General features: G+C 42.5%; 1 protein-coding gene across 5 annotated transcripts in view; it reads right to left on the reverse strand.

Annotated features, from left to right (window-relative positions):
* The window catches only part of BCL2 (BCL2 apoptosis regulator), a 214,259-nt gene that overhangs the window by 139,514 nt on the left and 52,725 nt on the right, over nucleotides 1-22,020 (reverse strand). The gene's annotated exons all lie outside the window — the stretch shown is intronic.

Consider the following 22,020-nt stretch of genomic DNA (forward strand, 5'->3'; position numbering starts at 1 on the left):
TCGAATAATGAGTGTTTCTACAGATAATAAATGTTCAATAAATATTTATATAATTGAATGAATTAGTTAATCTGATAAAAAAGACTTTGCAGCCAAAAGCATTTGGGGGGATAAAAAGATTACTGCTTAATGATAAAGATATATTCACCAGCAATCCTTCTATATACCTAACCAAACAGTGTCAAATACATATAGCAAAAATTGGTTTAATTATATGAAGGCAACAAATTCAAAATTATAGTGAATGATTTAAGCACATATCTCTATGAAATCAATAGACCAAGCTAAAAAAGGGAAAAATTCAAATAATGCGTATTACAAACTTCATCTAATGAATATGAAGAAAACTCCATCCAGGAAATAAAGAATACACATAAAATGTTTGTAAATTGACCAGGTTCTAGGCCACAGAGCAAGTCTCAACAACTTTCAGAGAACTGCTAACACTCAAACCACACTCATCAACCATAATACAATAAAAGTTGAAATCAATAACAAAACCACAGCCCCCAAACCCCAGTACATCCTGAAATTTCAAAAACACACTGCCAAATTACTAAGATAAAATCAAAATGAAAGTAACAAAATATTTGGAACTGAACAATAATTAAAACCCTAGATTTCAGTAGAAGGAATGTTCAACATTAAATGTAATACCAGAAAACAAGAAATATTTTAAATTAAGAAGATAGAAAAGAGCAATAAAGTAAACCCAAAGAAAACAGAAGAAAATCCTTCTTCCACAAATGGATGAAGATAAAGTAGTAGGAAGGCACGAATAAAGACAGTAACAAATCAATAAAACGCAAAGAAACAATACACATAGGAACAAAACAAATGTGGATTCTTTAAAGACTAATGAAATAGATAGATACTCAACAAGAATGAGCAAAAGAAACAAAAGAAAGCACAGATAAACACTATTAGCTATGAAAAGGAGCCATAACCACAAATGCAGTGAAGATTTTTTTTTTAGTATGAGAATTCTACTCTCTACTTTAAAGCAATAAATCTAAAATCAGATGAAATGGAAAAATCTCCCAGAAAAATGTTACCAAAATAGAAAAACAACAAAAGCTCTTGAACATATTTTTATAAGTTCCGTTTAAAGGTATATTTTAGAAGTAGATAGTACAAGAAAGGAAGCAATAGGTCAATCTCAGTTAAAAATATCAATGCGACAATCTGAAATAAAATATCAGCAAACATACCAGCAGTGTAGTGTGTATAGAAATATATATTTATTTTTAATATATGTTTTTTGGTATGACATACATCAAGTATATACATATCCTGCATCATATATATCATATTTATCACATGGTAAATATATGGTGTGCCTGTGAGTGTGTGTTTGTAATGATCCAGTAAGGTTTATTCCAGAAGCTCAAAAAGATTCAAAATTAGAAAGTGTTACTGTAATTCACCACACTGACAGATTAAGAAGGAAAAACTATATATAATCAACATAATAGATGCAGAAAAAAATTTATAAAATTTAACGCCCATCCAGAATTTTAAAATATAATAAAATATCTAGCCAAGCAAGAACAGAAGGAAGTTTTTACTAAGCAGTTTCTACTAAGAAGCTGCAATAAACTTTAGGAACATATTCCCTTTAAAGTCAAGAACTAGACAATTACGCTTTTTCTATCACTATTCCATTCATCCTTGTATGAGATATGTGGCTGACACAATAAAACAAGAAAAAGGAGTAACAGAAATAAAGATTTGAAATGGAGAACCAAAAGAAGAATTATTTGCACATAAGATTGTCTACATAGAGGATCCATGAGAAACTACAGTTACAAGTCATAAGAGAGTTTGACAAGAACGCCGGAGACAAAACTAATATACAAACATCCATGACATCCTTATCAACCAATTAGAAAATGTAATTTTTAAAAGATCTCATGGGCAACAGCAATAAACCATGACAAACCTAAGAATAAATCTAAAGAAAGAGGTACAAGAGTTAAATGAAAGCAAATTATAAAACTTCACTGAAAGTCATAAGACCTAAATAAACAGAGATATAGATCATGCTCAGACATGAGAGGATTTGACATCAATTCCTCCTAAGTTAATACATAAATTAAGTAGAACTCATATTAAAATCCCAGAAAGTTTTTCATGAACATTTTTAGAGGAATCAAAGAAAAAAAAAGCCAAAACAATATTTAAAAAATGTAAGACAAAGACTTGTCCTAATAGATATAAAGACATTTATTAACGCCTTATAATTAAGATACAATAGGCTTGGTGCCAATATGGAGAACCGGACCAGCATAATAGAGAGAGAGCCCGTCCATGTACAGGAACTTGGGATGCAACAGAGGTAGCATTATAAAACGGTGGGAAATGACTAAACTATTTATTAGATGGTTCTGGGACAATTAGTGAACAATGAAACCTCTCAGCACACCGCCACCAACAAATAATATTACAAAACCGACAGCAGGCATGTACCATGCATGTAATAAAGGATTGGTATCAAGAATATAGTGTATACGCCAATAAATTAAAAAGGAAATAAACACACCAAAAGAAAAACTGGCAAAGGATAAAAAGGGAAAATCCATACAAGAGAAAACCTGACTTCAGTGAGCAAATGAAAAGACACTCGACCTCAATAGCAATCAGGAAATCACATCTAAACCCTACACAGCCACTGGATGGGCAACCGGGAATTTTAAATATTGTGGTGACATGTATTGGAGAGAATATGAAGCAGTAGGAATTTCCAGACCCATGCTGGTGGTGAACTGGTACCATCACTTTAGAGAGCAATTTGATGACATCTAGGGAGGTTGAAGATGTGCTAATTTTACTACTTTGCTACTGGGTGTGTGTATAGTATACGTCTGTCTACCTACCTACCTACCTACCTACCTGTATCTCCAAGAGAAAGTCAACTCTCCCACACATCGGCAAATAACATGTACATGTTGTAGCATCATCTGTAATGTCAAATTTTTGTTGGAAACAGCTATAATATTCCTCAAATGGACATTTTAAAAGTTAGAAACAACCTTATCGCCCTTTCTTTGATAGAATACTAAACAGCATGGGAGACAGAGGAAGTGAAGGTATGTGTTTTACAACAGATACATCTTACAAATATAATGTAGAACCCAAAGACAATGATATCATTTAGATAAAGCTTGAAAACATTTAAAAATATACACATCGTCTACAGATACACACAGGTGTAAAAGATGCAGTCGTGCGTGGTAATCATATGCATCAAATTTAAACTGGTAACTGTGACGCTCAGAGAAGGGAGGGGGGAATGGCACTGGGGAACTGTTTAAACTGTTTTCTCTCTGTCTCTCTCTCTTTTTTAAAGGTAAGTGAGAAGATCTGAAACAAATATGGCATAAAGATGTGACAGCGATGGTAGATACCTATGCACTTGCTATCTTAGTCTCTGTATTTCCTGTTTGCTTAAAATATTTCACAGTTTAAGAACCCTGTGCTTGGCATAGTTAAAGATCTTGATAGATATTATCATTTGTTCCTAGAGGCCCCTGAGGCAGGTAGGGCAAGTGTTACGATTATCGCTTGACGGACAGGAAGGTGAGGGAGGGATGGGCGCGGTGGGCACAAGGCTTAACCGTCTGTGGGCTCAGAGCCCTCATTTCCCTCGTTCAGTAATTTATACACAAAGGGAACTTGGTGCAAAACGGCGTGGGTGGGTGCATGGGAAGACAGCCTCTTCCTATCTGGAACAGACCGTAGCCTGAGGTAGGGCAATGACATAACGTCATAAAAAGGGAAGGAGCCAGGCTGCCCGGGTCATCTGACAGCTTTTCAATGAAATCTGTAACTCACACGTGGAAGCGGGGAACATTCCCTGCACATCTGCCGAGGAGGCGGAAGGGGCCGGGGGAAGTGAGAAAAGTGACCTCAGTCCCGGCATCACTTCGCCTTCAGAACACACTATCCTGGGAAGGGCAGGATGCTGTGCTGGGGCCATGAGACCCGAGGTCTGGTCCAGGATTGGTCCCTTTTGCTCTCTGGCTTCCTGCTCTTCTGATTTATACAACTGAGGAGGTGAACTACCATCGTGAGGCCAGCGAAGTTCTAGAATCTATGTCCCTTCTGGTTTTCAGGAGTTTTTCCTTAAAAGTTGGATTTCTTAAAATCTGAAAGAGTAGGTTCGTATTTAACGTTTGTACATGGCTATGAGCTCATTCCTGGACCTGTCACAGCGATGTCCTTTCCTCCCGGGGACATACATAAAACGCCGGGAAACAGTACTGCGGTATCCGGAAGTCTCAGTAAACACTCCTCCATCCTGCTCCCAGCACCAATCCCACTTGTGGGCCCTGGGGACCCTTGGGTACAGAGGTCAAAATGGTTGTAGCTTCAACAAGCAGCGACTCATAGGGTCCGTCCCACTCTGGGGGCAACACATGCTGTGGGGGGGGGGGAGGAGGTAACCCCTTGAGTAACCCAGCCTTGAAGCAGCACCACATGCACATTGTAGGCTGGAAATAAGAAAGAATTTCCTGGCCGTAGGAATTGCCAAAGAGTAGGGTGGGTAACCAAGGGAGGTTCCACAGTCTCTTCTGGAGAGCTTTAAAAACCAGAGACAATCTGATATATGAGATGATTTTTGTTGCAATCCTGACAGATGGACCTGGTCCCTGTCTTCCCAGGCATACCTCTCTGCTTTCTCTCTCCTCTCAATAGGACAGACGCCGCCTGTGTGTCCCGTCCCCCCACCCCCAACTCCCGCCGCCGGGAAGCACACTCTTTGCAATCAATGAGGCTTGTTTTCATTCGATTCCTTGCCTCCTAACACCTTTCCTTGTTATTTTATGGAAAGTTGGTCAAAGGTCAGAGTTGCCCAATTACCCACACATAGTTTGGTGGCGGCATCAGATACCCAGGCAAAACAGAGATGATTCCAACTCCAGCCTCAACTCCAAGGCTGGATGGAAACAGAAAAATTAGCTGTTGCTAACAATCCATCGTAAATGAAAATATGATCCCAGTAATTGATTTTAAATAGATTTTTTAAAAGAATCCTTGGCCGCATTTCATCAAGAATACAGAGTTTCAAAAGCGTTCATTCCAGGGTTGGATTTTTTCCCCTTTTCTTCTGGCTTAAACCCCAAATGGCCAAGATCCGAGTCTGAATAAACAGTGTGGGTGGTGACTGTTCTGTGAGGCCCAGTAGAGGATGCAACCACTTTCTTATTCGGTTCAGCATTAAATCATGTGAAACCAGCCTGATGACTCCATGTAACTTTTACTTGGTAATGGAGGGCGATATTAACATGTCCTCTTCCTCCATTTCTCAGGGAGAAAAAAAATTAATTCTCCTAACAGCGCAGGTTTAATTATGTATAAAGTTCATTGACCTCACAGGCGGCTGTCAGATGATCTTGCGAAGGCCTGTGAAAGGCATCCCAGGAATGCAGTGATGTGGGCAGAAACCGAGTGGATGCATGCCACCGAATGCTTTCAATGGGACGGAATCAGCGGCCATCCAGAAAGACTCCAGTGAAAACAGAACTTTAGGATAATCAGCAATTTCATCTCACCTAAGCATTTCGAGGCCTTCCAAAATGATTGTTCTAAATCAGAAACTCAGGAAAAATCCCGTGGGGACAGGAGCCCCTCATGACGGGTGAAGGAATCTGTTTGCTGGTTCCTGCTGCAGCAGGCTGCCAGTGCATGGATTCCCAGTGTTCTTTCCCATTTTAGGGGTGTTGCTTTCTGACGTCTCCGCTACTGGCGTTAAAAGAAAATCAGGAAGCAATCCCATTCATAAATATCCGGTGGGGCTTGAAGGAGACAGCGGAGCCTGTGTTTGGACAGTTTGGATAGGCTACGCCCCTCGCACGTGTATGCGATGACTTTATGTATTTGTCAGGAAATGCCCTGAGGTGTGTTCTTCATACACAAGGACTGGGTTTTCTTCTTTGGGCTGAGGGAGGGGAGGGGGAACGAGCAACATGCGCTTCCAGAACTTGCAGTGTTTACCTGGGGCATACCACTGTTGACTGGTACCCAGGCTACTGTGAGAGCAGAGCCCTGAGGAAACGGTTGGAGACACTGGAGGCTGGTTTGGGTTTCTTGGCAACGAGAAGCCAGAGCCCCAGGAGATGCTGTTGGGTGGCTAACTACAGGGGCTCTCCCAGCCAGAGGGAGGAAATGTGAAATATTTCAGTTTGGTGCTTCCTAAGATTAAAATTAACTGTTGGGGTCTAATATCATTTTCTTTCAGTAGCCTTCTCACCAGATACCCTCACTTTATCGGTGGGTGAAATATCACAGGGCTGTGTTCTAACACAAATGAGCTGCACTCATTCTGGTAGTGTTACTGTTATGAACAAAGAAAATGGTTGGCCAGGATTTAGCTGACATTTTTGAGCCTCTGATGGCAGCAGAATGAAAAGCCTCTTACTCGTGTCATTTTTTAGATAAACCTGTAATTCTCAGGTCCTTTACCAAAACTGGCCACCTAGATTTTGAATACACAGTGTCAGTCTGCATTCAATTCACGTTACTTCAATAGATACGTGGAAAACACAAATACTGGAGTAGGTGTTACTGGCAATACAAAAATCAAAAAGGCTGTGAGCCCTGCCCTCAAGCAACTCACAAATGAAGACACAAACATGAACCCCAACTGGAGGATTTGGGAAGGCTTCCTGCGTGGAATCTTCCAGGAAGAGATGGCATTTGACCTGAACCTTCACCCACAGCTCCGTTCCCACCTGCACACTGTGGCATTCAGAGAGCCACTGAGTCATGCTTATTCATGGCTGGGGTTCTATGATTTTACTTGTTTTTAATCCATCTGATATTTCAGGGGTTTCCTGCCAAAATCCCTTCTTTAAGATCAATACCATTTAATATGCTCAGGGAACAGTCAATAAAAAAGGAATTCCTTCTGTCCTCCCACCCCGAAGAAGGAAGCCTTCCTTCAAATCCTAAAAAAATTTTCTACATATGATTATCCACACAGTTGCAGGGGAAATGCACCTCCAGATAAAGAAATCTCAATCATTTCCACCCTTTGAATACTACAATTTGTAAAATCCCATGAAGGAAATGACTCTTAGTTCTCATGAAATTCCCACTGGGGAACCACTGGGAGCCACAGTTAGGAAAGAGATGATCCTTTTGCTTATTCCCAAGTCCTTCCGTTTGCCCAGGGCCTCTGCCACCTCTGAACCTCACAGCAATTTGGTTTTCTCGTCTATCGTGTGTGTTGCAGGAGGTGGTGGTTTGAGTCCATGACTTGTCTCTGTTACGTGGAAAGTTCTTGGACATCAGGGACTGCTTTCTTCATTTCTACATTTCCCACAGTGTGTGTCTTTAACAGGGTTGGTGTTCACTGAACAAATGAATAAACAAATGGGTGAAGTAAAGAAATATCACAGAGATGTCTCTGCCAGGGCTTAGAAAGCCTTCAGTAACGGACCAGAGAGCAAATATTTTAAGGCGTCCAGTCTCTATTAACTACTCAACTCTGCTGTTTTGATAGGAAAACAGTCATGGACGATCTGTAAACAAGTAAGTATGGCTGTGTTCCAATAAAACTTTATTTACAAAACCCAGGGACGAGCCAGATTCGGCCCACAGGTCATAGTTTTCTGACTTCCTCATCTACAGTTTTTTTTCTTTGCCATACACCTCACATATTCTTCAAATTTTCATATGGTACCTGTGCTTCTATGCCATCAAGGGCAGCAAATGTAAACATTCAAGAGTTGTTTTGGAACTCCACATTAATGAATCCACAAAAAAAAAAAACCCCACCAAAAAACAATACAAACAAACAAAAAAACCAACAACAAAGAAACAGGAAAGTACATACAGAAATTAGCTATTATTCTAAGTAAGAGCTGGGAATGGCTTATATTGTATATCATATGCCTTTAAAAGGAACCATTCTTAGCCCCAAAATGAAGGTACTAGTTTTGCCATTTACATCATCATTATTGAGTAAGCCTGACATGAGACCTCAGAATTATTGGGTGAAGGGTCTGGTGCTGGGGCGTGGTGAACTTGACACTTTTTTGGAAAGGGGAATAAATGCCGTCCCACCGACCATTCCTATTCTCCCCTAGATCGTTGGGTCTCTGATTTTACTGCTAAAATCCTTCCAAAGGTTATTAACGCAGAGGACACGCCTTCCTCTTGATGACCCACTGGAAAACATCCAGCTAACAAAGAGCACAGCAGATCTCAAAAGTGCAGCGCCCCAGAGAGGTAAGGGGCAGCTTCGAGACCTTGATGGAAACAAGATGTCCCAGGCTTGCCCTCCTGGCCCAGTTGGAGAGTGCCCCTCCCATCATTACCCTCTGCCTCACTATCAGGCCACTTTTGTGTGTAATACAGTTTTTTTTTTTTTAAAAAAGGATTTGGCTTTGAATTATGGTGTAAATCCAAAGGATGCCAAGTCTTGAGGTCAATTGCTTGGTTTGGAAAAACTCAACTAGTGCTTTTCGAGGCTTAAGGAAATATACAGCAAACAACGTACAAATGAGTGCCCAGCTGACAGTTTTTGCAATGGTTGCTCTAAGGTGGGGAACTTCAAACCCCATCGGTCATTGTCAGGGTCACGAAACAGTTCTAGATTAGAAGGATTCTGTGCCTTAGGAAAAGGACAAACCCCTGACTCACAAACGGAAGGTATCATTGGGGAAGGGGAGGGTGTCGAAATACCTGAGTTCAAGCCCACCACGTTCAACCCATGTGACTTGAAGCAAATTATCTGATGTTTCTATAACTTGTCCTAATTTTTAACACAGAGCTAGGACATCCACATTACAGAGGAGAAATCTGGGAAGCAGATGATATACTGTATATATGGCCCAATTAATTTCAACAAATGTTGAGAGTCTATTACAGGCTTGCCTTGGGGAGTGAAAAATGAATATGCCACAGACTCCTAAGAACAAAGGCAGGGGATCACAACTTGCTGCTTTTCTGCAACACTCTAGTGCCACCAGACCTTGTTATCAGTCACTCTCACTGCAACAGCCCCCTGCCCCCGCCCTGTTGCTGAGAAGAACTCTTTACTCACAATCCTTTTGCTTCCACTCCGAGAAATGGAGAACCAGCACATCTGTGGGCAACCCTTGATCTCTATTTCCTTTAAGCCAGCTTCTTGGGTTGTGCCAACAGGACACAGACAAGTGACTCAAGAGGAAAAATAATACATAAGTCAAGGACTTATTGGACACATTTTAGGTTGTATCCAGTATCGAGAGAGATGTTCTTAATCTCTTCTGAGGCTTCACGAGAACTTATCTGCCCCTTTCTTCTGGCTTCCAGCTTTCTTAATATTGAAAACTTTGACCTGAAATACGAAATCTTTGAAGAGTCTGTCTGGGGAAGTTCCAGAAGTTTCGTGTAGCAAACTAAATGGGCTCCTCTGATTAGTGTGTCTAGAACAATGCAGGTAAAATGTCTTTTAAATCAATCATTCTAAAGTTAGCTTCCAAGGACTGCTACTCCAGCACCAAGAAATAGGACCACATGAGTTTATTTCATCAGGCGCTGGCAGCGTTCTGGGCGAGGCAAATAGAAAATCTCAAGAAAAAAAAAAGAGACTTTCAGAGCCTGCTTTGGGCCCCCTCACATTCCTTTTTTAAGCATGACAAGATTGATCCTGGGCCACAGATGCAGCTTTTGGATGTCAGATGCAGGCAGATGTTTTCCCTTAAACCCGTTGTCTCTCCCTCAATCTGTTTATAGCTGTTTCCCTTTCAGCCTGCACCTCATGTTCTCACTAACTGCACGTCCCAAAGGTTTCTTTCCTCCACACAAAAAAAGGGGTATCTTTCTATAATTTCTTCTCTTTTCTATACGGAATGCATCCACTGACGAAATTACCTGTTTCCCCATTACTACTATGTTTGGTTCCTCGGCCATCTTCAGGAAATATTGTACTAGAAGTCCGCTGTAAATTAAGTCCCCAAAGTTATGTGGCATCAGAAAGGGGACAGAAGTAAACTATTGAGCTCACATGACCGGTATTAACCTCTTAAATCAACTGGTATCCTTTAACGAAAAATAATAAGAAAATGAATATATGGATGTGTGTGTGTATATATATATGACTGAAACACTATGCTGAACACCAGAAATTGACACATCATAACTGACTATACTTCAATTTAAAAAAAAAGTCAACTGGTATCAGTTGACAGGCTCCCTTGATGAGGTCAGGGTTATTTACCCAAACCTGTGGGGTTTTAGTTCTGGGCTTACAGATGCTCTTCCTACAAGTCAGACCAAGGGTCTCCATTTGTAAGTGAATTATGCAGATTCCATGGCAGCCAAACCAAGTGACAGATTTCAGAGGTTCTTCTAACCTCGCTCACTACAGATTCATCCAGAATATGATCCAGACGAGGATAACGTCTGCTGCTAGTTCTCATACACAAAAGTGCCATGAGACACGGGAGCTTCTTAGAGGTGATGGAATAGTTCCGTATCCTGAAGGCAGTGGCAGTTGCAGGAATCTATACACATCCACGCACACACACAGACCAATACCAGGAAAACTGGTGAAATCTGAATAAGGTCTGGAGATGACACAGATGTCAGTCTCCCTGTGTTACTAATGTGTATACTATATACATTACTCTACATGCTATGGTCCTGCAAGATGTTATTATCACTGGGGGAAGCAAAGGGGAGGATACACAGGGCCTCTCAGGTGCTACTTTTGCAACTTCTTACGTCTATCGTTTCTGAAAAATAGAAAGTTTTTTAAAGTGCCATGAGAAAGTGAGTGTTTATCTGGCAGTAGCTTGCCCAACACAGCCTAACTGCACTTGAAGTTCTATGCTGCTTCTTTTACTAGTCAGAGGATTTTAAAGGATTTCCTATGACTTTCCCTTAAGAAATGAAGTCAACGTATCTTCTGATCGTGTACCACGAAGCCTCTCTGAATTGGAGAGGTGTGGAGAGTGGATGGGGAAGGAAAACTACGTTTCTGAAAGGTTCACACTGAACTTGGCAGCTTCTGCATTACAACCAGGGTTCTAATAAGACAGCATCTTTCTGATGTTGCCTGGGTGTTCCCTGTGACACAGAGGTTTAAAGGGTAATCAGGTCATTAGATAAAGAACGGGGTGCGGGGAGGAGAGAGGACTGTAATAAGCCACGATTTTGCCCTTCTTTCCATCTAAACAGGTCTGCGCATCCCGGCTTACCCGGCATTATCCTTCAGCTGTCCACCAGCTCCCTCTCTTTCCGGTTTACTTCGCTGTCATCTGCATCTCTGCCTTCATCTACCGGCTCCATGAGAAGCCCGTGGCTTCTGTTCACCGGTGTATCCCAGCGCAGAGGGCAGTGCAGTATTTGTTGACTGAACGGCTGAAGAAATGAATGAAACATCTCCAAAGCAATGGCCCGGTATTAGACTGTGGCAATCCTCAAACCCACAGGTCATTACAAAACGACACAGAAATCGTTCAGGCTGATTTATGTACGCAAAGGTCATTTTTCTTGGCTAAGAGAATAAACGTGACACAAATGTGAGTGATGTCTTTTGACACTAGCAGCTGACTTCCAGAGCTACGGGGATCCCAACGAAAAGGCAGGCTTTCCTGTTGAATTTTCAGTCTAGGCAGAAGGAGACCAGAAGTAGGTAAATAGACGGGGAGATGGGAGCAAACGTCTCTCTAAATACACACACGCACACATTTTCTCATCTCCAGCCACAGAATGGGATCTTGGTACTTCCTCTCCCTGCGGTGAATGGGGAGTCCTCTACCAGGTGCAGACAGGTGGGGCAGGCACAGGTAGGCAGAGAAAAGGGAGAAATGAGACACTGAGAAACACATGAGACCCGAGAGTCGGGAGTGAGGGCTGCCCGGGCCCCCAGTCACCAGTCCAGAGCTGTCTTCCTCTGCAACGCGTCACATCACTGTTCAAACCAGGAGAGGCCTCGGACAGCCCGCTAAGCCAAGGTATCAGAAGAAAATGCTTAGAGGGCTGTGTTTTCAGATGTGGTGAAATGTTTTAAGTAAATGACTAACCTTACATGTGTTTGCTTTAGTGAGAAACCCTCCCTGCCCCCTCCACCACCAAAAGACCCCTTCAAATCATGGGAATAAGAAACAAGGAGGCCAATGACCTCTTAACTTGAAAAAGTCTCCTTGAAGCCAAGCTGCCTGAAGTCAGTCTTCTGATACCAAAGTCAGCCTGGGCCGATTCCCCTTCTATTCATGCTTCTCTTAAAAGAAAACAGGCTGGATGGTTTCAGTAAATAACAAAAGGTCAAGAGAAACGCTATTCACAACATGAGCAAAATAACAGCACAATCTCTGCCAAACAATTTCCTAAGGCCTAACAGGCAGAACAGCCCAGCGGTGAAGCAGCCCACAGACCTGAGGGCGGGAGGAGAGGTCCGTCCCACGACAGCCTGCCAGGAGGCCCTAGTTCCTATGTCATCTACAAGGAGGGAGAATGGAGACCATGCCATCAAGTTCAACCAACAGTTAAATTCCACATTTCACGTAAAGGAGTCGGTTGCCTGCGTGTGTGGTTTGTTTTTCCAGGCTCCTCACCTTGGATTACATTTTTGACATTAGAGCCGAGTGGCAATGTCATGGTGAAACAGCCAAGCTTCGCCGGTCTCTGTGTTCGTGAGTGCCACATTCACGGATTCCGCCAACCACAGATGGAAAATATTCAGGGAAAAAAAATTCCAGAAAGTTCCAAAAAGCGAGAAGTGAATTTGCCATAGGCTGGCAACTGTTTACACAGCATTCACACTGTATTGGGTGTTATAAGTAATCTAGGGGTGACTTTGACGTGGTAGGCTATATGCAAATACTACACCACTTTATAGAAGAGACTCGAGCATCCTCAGAGTTTGGTTCCATGGGTGATCCTGGAACCAATTCTTCTCAGATACCAAGGATGACTGTTCTCAAAACTAAAGCTCAGAGTCAATTTTTAAAAAATCTCCTGAATGAAAGTTCCAACTGGTTTAATTCCATTTGCCTGAGATGGGCACTCATGTTCATTTTCTCTTCAGAATTTCTCTGAGGTGAACTGGATAAAAATACCATTACAAGAGCTTTAGAGAGAGAAAGAGAGAAATACATCCAAGGCAGAAACCAGGACTCTCCGCCCTCAGGACGCTGCCCCAACTGATTCTGCATCAGCAACCTGCCGGGATACCATCTTCCTGGGCCATTACTGCCCTGAGCCGTGCCACCAAGTCACCAAGGCCACACCTGAACCCTGTCCCAGACTTGCTGCAGTGACTGGGTCTTACTCTTCTTTGGCCTCCACGGGGCCTTGCAAGTGGGCAACAGCATATTGAGTCAATGGCACCCGTGTTCTACCACATTCCTGGTTTAAAACCATAGAGCAGTGTTTTGCCAAATACCTCCCATGAAAAACTAGTCTGGCAAGATGATACATGGGTGCAAAGTAATTCTGATTCCACGATGCAACACATTTTGGAAATGCTTCGGAAAATGACTACATTCCCCCATTTTGGAATCAGAAAGCATTTGAGCAAATGAAAGATTTGAAGTCCTACAGGAAAGTCCCATGTGACTTTCAGAAACCCTTTCTCAATTCATACCTGTTACCATCTTGGGGAACTAGTGTTTTGTAGAGGACATACTGGAGAACTCGACTTTAGAGCAATTTCTGATTCATGGCTAATCACATCCAGTCTGTCATTAAGTCCAACTGAACCGTCCTTCACGATACATCATTGTGGTGAACTCGGCCCACTGAACACCCATTGCTAGTTTCCTATTCCTGAACCTATTGCTTTGTAGGATCATCAAGTCATAGAAAGTCAGACGGAAGTGTTCTTAGAAATCATCACGGAGTAAAGGTCAACCCCTGAATTTAGCAGAGTTGTTAACCAAGGCCCCCACCATGAAGGGACTGGCCTTAAAATGTCACGATACGATACTGTTTGGCTTCCTAAAGCCAAGGGTGGTTTCAGGCATCTATGCGCTGCCCTGCAGCTACACTGCAGACAGGGCTTCCAGGAGTAGGTCCCCACTCAGGAAGAGAGGGAAAGAGAAGCAGGGAAGCACCTGAGCACCCACTGAATGCCGTACACTAGCACCTCCATCCTCCCGCTTAACCCTTAAGCATCTCCTGTCTCAGTTTAAACAACCCCTGGGTCACGTACGTGAAAAACGAGGCTACTTGAGGCCACACAGTAAGCAAGAAACTGTGCCAGGATTTGAGCCAAGAACAGTTTGACTCCAAAACACATACTCCTGCTAGTGTGTCATCCTCCCTCCACAAAGAGGCCCTCAAGAAAAGCATGTGCAATTACATATTAAACTAGGAATTTGCATATCTGAAATGAGTGGCAGACTACGGCCACTGGGGCAAGGAAGAACACACAGTGAGCCTTTGTTTTCCATTAAAATCCTCTACCCTGTGCAAAGGCGAAGAAGATAAGTGAATTTTTGAAATTGCTATTAAGGAAATGAAAATTTTTTAATTAGTGAAATTTGAACCAAGTCAATCAAGCCACGAGAATGAAATTCTGCTATTATTGAATATTGCAAGTAATACATTTGCAGAGTTTGGCATGATCACTTATCATTAGAAGTTATTGGCTTCTCTCATGAAGTATTGATCACTTTGGTTATGTTTCATGAAATCTATGGTGGGTACAAGTTCAGTAAATACGGTAACCATGGTGATGGTAGCATATTTTTATTTTATGTCAAAAACATATACCCTTTTAATAATACACAATGGAAAAGAATCTGAAAAGAAAAGAAAACGTATCTATGTACATGTATAACTGAGCTGCTTTGCTGTACACCTGAAACTGACATTGTCCATCAATTACACTTCAATATAAAATAAAACTGAAAAAAAAAATACCCTCTTCAAAACTCCTACAGTTCTAGTGGGGAAGGGAGACTTCTCTTAGATACAGTCAATTGATAAACTACATGTTCTTTCTCATAGTCATCTCTCAATAATTCAAATTTTAAAATTCAGACTTCTTTATTTGCATTTTGAGGTATTTTGAACACCAGTAAGTGAATTTCCCACTTACTAGTGGAATTACTGTCTGTCAGAGGGTTTCTGAAGCCACATGTGGTCCACAAGTTAAAGAAGAGTATTAAAATTGGCGACAAAAATAAACCGGCAATGAATAATAATAGTCACAAATCCATGAATAATCAAATTAAGTTAAATACTGGCCTGGGAGGATTTATATTGCTCTTTATAATAATGTGCAACTCAGCTGAAGGAGGACGTGGCGTTTCCACACGGGCAGCAGGGGAAATTTTTAATTTGAGTACTTTAAAGTCAACCATGGCTGTGTGACCTTAAGAAAAAGAATGACTAAGGAGGGTATTTTATACTTGAATGTCAAGGCAAATTGTTTAATCAGTGTTAAGTAGTGAACTCATTAGGTCTGCCCTCTGGAAATCAAAAACAAAGATAAAAATGAGTTCCAAGGGTGAATTTATGCCTATCAATCTTTTAACCTTCAATTATGAGTGATGCTAATTTTCCTTATATCTCAAAAAAGACATCAATGAGATCCTCATTCACTAAGATTATTAGATACAAGAAGTAAAAATTTACAAGGAAACAGAACTTGATGAATCTTGATCATAGTTTATCTATGGAAAATTTACTTTCAAGCAAATGGACACCACCAACTTTATCACTTGCTTTATTCACATTCCAGATGCCCTTTACTCATTCACGTTCTGCGTATGTCCTCATGTCTTAGTGGGAGAGTGCCTTTAAAAAGTAGTGTTTTACTTCCTCCCATATCCACGTAAATCTGATGGGGTTGGTGCTTCACAGGTCTGGCACAGAGAAATTCTGCACAGAGAAATCTATCAGATGTAGAAGTAGAAGACGCAGCAGGCAGGAATTAAGAAAGAAGCAGAGTAGGCAAAATAAATAGCTTCCCAGTATCTGCTATTTCAGGGATCGCTGGCTGCTGGCTTTGTTTTTTTTTACGTGAATGCACAGACAATAGTTACCAACTCGATAAACAAAAACATATTTTAATGGCAAATCGGATTATCCTTGGGAGGAACACAGTTCCTTGTTTCCCTCATTGTGAAAAATAACCAGAGATGCTCCTGCCACAGTGTTCAGGGCACGCCAGGCACTGTTCTCAGCTCTTGACTCATGTTAACTCCCAACAGCACTTATGAGGAAGCTGCTATTATTATAACTGGCACTTCACAGATGAGGAAAAGGAAACATTGAGAACTGGGTGGAAAAGGGCAGAGCGGAGGCTGGAATCCAGGCAGGCTGTCCTGGATCCACGGTGCTAAGACCTGACACTGCCCTGACCCACTACAGCGTTAGCTCGGTTTCCTACTCTGACATGCTTGCACAAGAAGTATATTCAAAATAGTTAATAACTAGTCTCCATATAAAAATATATCTACAAAAAGGATTAAAATATTCTGTGATTCTACCGCTATATCGCGTAACTGGGTCAGCCTAATCACCGGAGAGAAGGAGGCTTCTAAAGTGCTATTTCCAAATATCAGTGACCGGGGCAAAATCCCTCCCTAAGAACATCAGCTGTTTACTGTATAAACCTGGGGAGAAAACTCTCTGAGGTGGACACCAGAGACTTCCATCATTGTAACAATTTGATTATTTCTTCCACATTCTAGATGTGAATAACTGAATAATTTAATTGCTGGAGTTAAAGACTTATCTGTTTTTTAGGAAAATGAGATTTTTATTTGGGATTCCCCAGAATATTAGAAAGATGATTCTTAGTATAATTGTGGGCAAGAAGGAAATAATATACATATTTGTGGCTATGAGCAGCTAACCAGGAAAGAAAAAAAAAGGAAAGAAAGAAACTGTCTGGACTTGCACAGTTCCAAAAACCACTGAATGTTTTCTTTTTTTTTCCCACCTTATTAAGCATTTGTTTCTTATCAAGGAGGATTCATTTCCCACCTGTGTCTTTTACATTCTTGAAATACATATAAAGTTAATGTTTACTTTCCACCCACTGAAAGCTTGTTTAAGTTACTCTGTCTTTAGGTTTTATTTTCAGGAGCCCCAATTTGTTTGGCCAGCGTCAGCAGGAGAGAAGGCTTCCTTTTGAGCACAGAAAACTCTCGACTATTTAGAATGTTTGCTTGGGAGATAAAGTGATGCCTGGCGGTTTCTCTGCTTCATAACAATTCCCAACATGACTGGGCAAAAACTAAAATGTGCTTGTACTGAATTCCATCTTTCTCTGATGAGTAAGCCTCATAAATGGGATCAGCATAATCAATGCTAGGTTTTTTCAGTAGTCCAACGTTATCTGAAACTTCCAAATGTTTGTATTATAAATTAGTACATATATTCCAAATATGAGTTCTGGAAAGGAGATAACATGAGATGGTCTCTTTGAGTTGTACCAGTCTCATTCTTCGCACAAAGAATCTGACTCCAACTCCAGTGAAGACCGTATTTTCAAGGGGATCACCACAAGGCACCGTCCTGACAGCACACCTGTAGCGTTCCCTGGACTTCAGCAAAAACTGTGGGATGGGAATAAAAAGACAGCAGGGATGAGGCCTTCCAAAGGTCATGGGGAACTTGGGCAGAGATGAAACGTACAGGAGCAGAATGCTAAGCTCCTGATGCTCGGTCTGCCTGTACCTGTACCTGGGGTCCCTGGCTGCTGAGTGCTTGGACCCAAAGAGCATTTGGTTGCAAGTCTGATTCCTGATTCTCTTGGAAGTCCAAGCACATACAGTGGGAAAGTCTGATCTGATCCTCTGCTTTCAAGCACTTAACATCAATTTCCCATTTTACTGATGGCACAGCAGAGGTCCACAAGAGCCAGGCGACACGGAGCCAGAGCCGTGTAAGGGCAGCACCTGTCACCTTTCCCAGCTCCATAAACGAGGGCCGCATCTTTTCTGTAGTATGTGGTACTGCTCACAAAGGAAACGGGATGACAATGTGAACTGCTTGATCCAGACCATTACTTCTAACAAACGAACCAAACTCAGTGATACTGCGGGTTTAGAGCCCCTTCCTCCTTGATGGACACTGGGCTGTACTCAGGAGCACAATAGCCCATGGACTCAACTCTGTGCTTCGAATTGAAAAGCCACGTTTGATCCATTCAACTGTCATTTGTTCAGTTCATCAAAAATCAAAATGGTCTAGTGTGAATCCTGAAAGTTGAGAATATGGACTCAGAGAGATGCCACTTGCTAGCCAGCCTAGGTGGTGTGGTTTTAAGACACTGGACTTCCTTTTCTCACTTTGCAACTGACTTGCTGAGTAAACTTGGGCTACTTGCTTCTTAACCTTGGTCTGCCCTGGATTTCCCCCACGTAAAAAACGTGGGAAGACAAGGTCTAACGACTTCTCAGGGATGTTGTGAAGATCACTTAATGTTTTAAACCACACCATCCTAGGCAGTGCCATGTGTTATATGTTACCATTATTACAACTGTCTCTGGTCAGTTACAGCCACACACACGAACATTTCTTAGCAAAATAGAAAAAAAAAAAAAAAGGTGAGGAATTAATTCTGTTCTTACTTGGGGGGATTTCACAAAATGTCATATATTAAAAACATTAACGTTCTGAAAACTAAATTCAGTCGCGTGTGGCAAGGGAAGGTACTAAAACCTCGCAATGGTGGTATCCCAACCTAGAAGTGCCTCCCGGACAGAAAGAACGTAACTGGATGATTAACTAATCACATATATTCAGTGAGACAAATAGTCAGTAGTCTCAGTCTGTTTTAGATTTAGTTTGGTTTAAGAGCGCTATAAAAGAGCTGTCATTGTGCAAGGGTTAAGTGCTTAGGTTTGCCACTTATAGAACCTCAGCTACAAACTAACCCTGGGAGAATATATATACATACGGGCTGATACTGCTTTGTGACCACTTTAAGGAAAAAGAAATGAATACAGAGTTGGGGTGACTTACTCAGGGGCTACATACACGTGCGAGACCTGTACACATGGACAATCCCTTTCACCTGTGTGCTCTCATGCCCGACACCCACATTTATGAGCCAGCACTGGTAGCCTGGACTAGGGGTTCACGGTTAGGGACACAGGGGTCAATTTATAGCTTGGGGTCACAAAGCAGGGTGAATAACCTTCCTACCCCACATGGCGTCTGCCCCCTTGTCTTGAGTGTCCTCCACAGCAGGCGCTGATGAGCCAACCCAACTAGCCGAGAGTAAGTGGAGAAATTAACAGTCACGTTCGACATCCATTAAAACCAAACATGTGTCCACAAAACAAGGCTGATCTAGGACACCCTCCATCCAGTCCATTTTCAGCTTGATCTAGGACACCTTCCATCCAGTCTGTTTTTACCAGTCTACACAAAAATGGGAAAAAACACAGGGAAGGTAGTGATTTTTTTTTAAAGTTAAATTCACTCCATTTTAAAATAGTGTAATTTATTCTAAAATTATGTCCTTCCTATTTTTGGTGTTACATGCTTTTTATTTTACCAGTAAGAGTAAACAGTAGTTGATTTCTTAATATCCCTACTTGGCAAAATAAGAAGTTAGCACCTCTGTATTGGTCCGTGAACTTAAAAAAAAAATCAAACAAAAATAAAAGAGCTGAAATACAAAAATTTGGCTAGCTCTGCCTGGGAATGAGTTACCTGCTGTTAGAAACTCATAAAGAGGAGAGACCTATAGGGAGCATGTCATCAAACGTTCTCTAATAAGACACAACGCTTCATTTCCACATGGAACGCAAAAGGATTTCAAGCTATAGTAATAAACGGTGTTTCCAAACTCAGCTAGAAAAGCATGATGCCATCTAAAATCAAATGAAATGTAGGTTCTTAAATGCTACAAAACACACATTTGTATTGCCATTCTCACAAGGTAGAAAGCATTTTAATTAAAACCCAGAGGGCAGGCAAAGGCAATATAATCCAGTAGACGCAGGCTTAACGGTGAAGGATAAGACCCCTGTTTACTGGCTTTCCACTTGTAGGCCTCTGTATAGAAGATACAGACAAACATCCGTTCTGTGTCTGCGGACAGATGGCAAAGGATTTAACCATCCAGTTAACCTGAGAACCCAGGTGTCACCAACCTTGGCACTAGCTGACAGAGGTGGGGATGTGGGAGAGGGGAGGGGAGCCAGAAGGGCTAATATTCTGTTTTTTAATGGGTACTTGAGTGATGTTCTTTATGGTTAATGGAATAAGAAATGAAATTTTCAAGAATGTGTTTGAGATGTGAGCAACATCCTTTAAGAGGACGAGGAAGGGTGACCTCTCCACGGAGGGAAGGAGCTCGGGGGAGAAATGGGGCTGAATAAGGGAGAGAAGTGCCATGTACCCAGGAACGAAGTCAACAAAACCAAATGTTTATAAACTGAGAAAGAGTGACGTTAGGGGTTGAACTGTGCCCCCAAAGATACGTTCCAGTTCTAACCCTGGTACCTGCGAATGTGACCTTTTTTGGACACAAGTTCTTCACAGATGTAATCAAGTTTAGAGGAGGTCATCGGAGTGGCCTCTCATCCAATGACTGTTGTCCTTGTAAGTGGGAAACACCACACAAAGGCAGAAACACAGGGAGAACGCTCCCGACCACAGAGGCCGAGACTGGAACGAGGCAGCTGCCCACCAAGGTCCACCAAGGATGGACAGCCACCACCGGAGGCTGGAAGACAGAGAACAGTTCCCTCCCGTCTCCACGCCTGGAGCCTTCAGAGGGAGCGTGGCCCTGCCGGCTCCTCGATGTTGGACTTCCAGCCTCCAGAACCAGGAGAGAATAAACGCCTATGGCGTGAAGCCACCCTGTCTGTGGTACTTAGCTACAGCTGCCCTAGGGCCTTAGTCCAGCTGGTATATTTATGTTATTTGAAGAGATGAAGATAATCACCAAAAGAACTTTTTAAAAGCGTGGGAGGGATAAAGGCATTGCCTCTGGGAAGTGGGCCTAAGGGAGCAGAGGGGCAGCATCTGGGCTGTTACTGTGTATTAAACACCTTTTGCACTATTTGGCTTTTTAACCACACGCATGTGTTACTTTGATCTTGAAAAGGCATAAATAAAATATCCATGGGATGGCATCAGAGCGAAACCTGGTCAGGTTTCTCTGTAGACTGACAACCATGTCCTCCGCCCGGCCCCCTGCCTCGCCCCCACCCCTGCAGCGGACACTCCCCGGACACTGTCCCCGTCTGTCCTCAGGGACTCACAGCGGCTGAATGTCTGTGCGCATGTGCACTCACACGCCTGCCAGCCCCCACTCAAGTATTTTTGGACTTTTTGTGGGTTTGTATCATCGATGACAGTAATTCTGCCCATTGACTTGGATGATTAAGCATTGACTACAGTGAAAACAGAGAACCTCAGGGAGCTCGTCACTGGCCTTTTTTGTGGATTAACACTCAAAACAATGCCTGACAAAGATTTCAGTGATTAGGCTACATGGTATCAGAAAACCTCACAATAGAGCTTAATCATAATCGTTTGCTCATCCGATTTTATTTAACCCACAAAAAGAAATGCTGAGTGATCCCTGGTGGCCTGGATCAAGTTGGATCTGTGATGCAGGCGGTGACTTTCCCAGACGGACGGACGGGAGAGGTCCCATACCCTCCGCTAGCCTAAGAAGAATGGTCACATTGAGCCCAGCAGCCTGTGATGTTGCGGCAAAATGTGTAGTCACCTCCCACATGAACAGGCCTATTGATGACCATGGATCCTAGAGTGAGGCCAGGACAGCGGGGCAGTGTTCCCAGCTCGCCCTGGGAGGGAAACAAGGCAGAAGACAGATGCGGTGTGTGTGCACCAGAGGCCCCCGCGCACATCCACGTGCACACGGCTCCCGCACAGCTGGGGAGCACCCTGTCATGTGCTGGCCCTGAGGCTGTGCCAGGTGGATGAACACCCAATGAAATGTCTCCCCGCCATCACGCAGGGGAGCTCGCAGGGAGCAGAACAAAGGGGCGGCATCTCAGCAGGACTAGGATCCTGACTGCAGTCAATGCACCTCCCCCGGGGAGGTGGGGACGGCTTTTCTTTTCATCCCAGCGTTCC

This window comes from Camelus bactrianus, chromosome 30 (assembly GCF_048773025.1).
Source record: "Camelus bactrianus isolate YW-2024 breed Bactrian camel chromosome 30, ASM4877302v1, whole genome shotgun sequence".
In the NCBI taxonomy this organism is placed as follows: Eukaryota; Metazoa; Chordata; class Mammalia; order Artiodactyla; family Camelidae; genus Camelus; species Camelus bactrianus.